Source organism: Prionailurus viverrinus, chromosome C1 (assembly GCF_022837055.1).
Source record: "Prionailurus viverrinus isolate Anna chromosome C1, UM_Priviv_1.0, whole genome shotgun sequence".
Taxonomy (NCBI): domain Eukaryota; kingdom Metazoa; phylum Chordata; class Mammalia; order Carnivora; family Felidae; genus Prionailurus; species Prionailurus viverrinus.
Genome location: NC_062568.1, coordinates 89,756,123 through 89,758,721, shown reverse-complemented (window position 1 = coordinate 89,758,721; position 2,599 = coordinate 89,756,123). Strand labels below are relative to the sequence as shown.

The 2,599-nt window shown below is 40.4% G+C and overlaps 1 pseudogene; it reads left to right on the top strand.

The window, feature by feature from the left end:
* The first annotated feature begins 246 nt into the window (after nt 1–246).
* Nucleotides 247–2,279, top strand: LOC125171646 (tigger transposable element-derived protein 1-like; annotated as a pseudogene).
* The last annotated feature ends 320 nt before the right edge of the window (nt 2,280–2,599 follow it).

The following is a 2,599-nucleotide window of genomic DNA, read 5'->3' as shown; positions in this document are numbered from 1 at the left end:
TAACCTTTTTCATTATTGTTATATTTGTGGTGGTGATCTGTGATCAGTGATCTTTGATGTTATTATAATTGTAATTGTTTTGTGGCACCACAAACCATGCCCATACGATGGTGAACTTAATTGACAAATGTGTGTGTTCTGACTGTTCCATCTACCAGCCATTCCCCCATCTCTCTACCTCTCCTTGGGCCTCCCTATTCCCTGAAACACAACAATATTGAAATTAGGCCAATTAATAACCCTACAATGGCATCCAAGTGTTCAAGTGAAAGGAAGAGTCACACATCTCTCACTCTGAATCCAATGCTGGAATGATTAAGCTTAGTGAGGATGGCATGTTAAAAGCTGAGATAGGCTGAAAGTTGGGCCTCTTGTGCCAAAGAGTTAGCCAAGTTGTAAATGTGAAGGAAAAGTTCTTGAAAGAAATTAAGAGTGCTACCCCAGTGAACAATACCTAAATGACAAGAAAGCAAAACAGCCTTATTGCTGATATGCATAAAGTTCTAGTGGTCTGGATAGATCAAAGCAACCACAACACTTCCTTAACCAAAGCTTAAACCAGGGCAAGGCTCTAGCTCTCTTTAATACTTTTTCCCCCTAACGTTTATTTATTTTTGAGAGCAGGGGGGAAGGGCAGAGCGGGGGCGGGGGGGGGGGGGATAGAGGATCTGAAGCAGGCTCCGTGCTGACAGCAATGAGCCCAATATGGGGCTTGAACCCATGAACCATGAGATCATGACCTGAGCATGACCTGATGCTCAACCGACTGAGCCACCCAGGTGCCCGCTCCTAGCTCTCTTCAATTCTGAGAGAGTTGAGGAAGCTGCAGAAGAGAAATTGGAAACTAGCAGAGGTTGGCTCATGAGGTGTAAGAAAAGAAGCCATCTGTGTAACATAAAAGTGCAAGGTGAAGCAGTGAGTACTGATGTAGAAGCAGCAGCAACTTATGTAGGACATCAGCCTAAAGTAACTACTAACGTGGATTACGCTAAACAGATTTTCAATGTAGACAAAATAGTCTTCTATTGAAAGAATATGCCACCCAGGACTTTCATAGCTAAAGAGAAGTCAATGCCTGGTTCCAAAGCTTCAGAGGACAGGCTGATGTTAGCAGCTAATGCAGCTGGTGATGTGAAGTTTAAGCCAGTGCTTACTTACCATTCTGAATATCCTAGGGCCCTTACGAATTATGCTCAAGCTACTCTGTCTGTGGTCTATAAACAACAAAGCCTGGATGAAAACACGTCTATTTACAACATGGTTTATTGATTATTTTAAGCCCACTGTTTGAGACCAACTTCTCAGATAAAAGATTCCTTTAAAATTATTACTGCTCAGTGACAATGCAGCTGGTCACCCAAGAGCTCTGATGGAGATGTGCAATGAGATGAATGTTTTCATGTCTGCTAACACAACATCCAGTCTATAAACCATGGATCAAGGAGTAATTTTGACTTTCAAGTCTTATTATTTAAGAAATACCTTTCAGGTATTGGCTGTGGCTCCCATGGATGATGATTCCTCTGATGGAGCTGGGCAAAGACAATTGAAAACCTGAAAAGGATTCACCATTCCAGATGCCATTAAGAACATTCATGATTCATGGGAAGTGGTCAAAATATCATCACAAACAGGACTTTGGAAGAAGTTGATTCCAACTCTCATGGATGACTTTGAGAGGTTCAAACTTCACTGGAGGAAATAGCAGGAGAACTAGAATTAGAAGTGGAGCCTGAAGGTGACTAAATTGCTGCTATTTTTTTTTAAATTTTTATTTCCAATGCATCAGAAAAAACACTGGTTAATGGTTCAGTTAGATCAACAAAGTTAATATGACTGAGGGGAAACTTATGTCATCAACTGCAGAATTGCTTCTATCTTACGATGGAAATGTAATGGATGAGGAATTCCTTCTTATGGATGAACAAAGAACGTAGTTTCTTGAGATGGAATCTCCTCCTGATGAAGGTTGTTGAAATGACAACAAAGGACTTAGGATATTATATTAATTTAGTTGATAAAGCGGTGGCAGGGTTTAAGAGGATTAATTCTAATTTTGAAAGAAGTTCTACTGTGGGTAAAATATTATCAAACAGTGTTGCATGCTACAGAGAAATTGTTCATGAAGGAGTCAACTGATGCAGCAAGCTTCATTGTTGTCTTATTTTAGGAAGTTGCCACAGCCAACCCAACCTTTAGCAACCGCCACCCTGATCAGTCAGCAGGCATCAACATGGAGACAAGACCCTCTACCAGGCAAAAAGACTACAACTGGCTGAAACCTGGGATGATGGTTAGTTAGCACTTTTTACCAACAAAATACTTTTTTTTTTTTATTAGACAACAGAAATGTATTTCCCCCTAAATCTGGAGTCTAGAAACCTGACATAGGGTGTCAGTGGGCTTAGTTTCTTCTCAGGCTTCTCTCTTTGGCTTGTAGATGGAGATTTCCTTGTCTTCACATGATCATCCTTCTGTGCCCATATCCTTATCTCCTCTTCTTTTTTTTTTTTTTTTTATTTAAAATTTTTTTTTTCAACGTTTATTTATTTTTGGGACAGAGAGAGACAGAGCATGAATGGGGGAGGGGCAGAGAGAG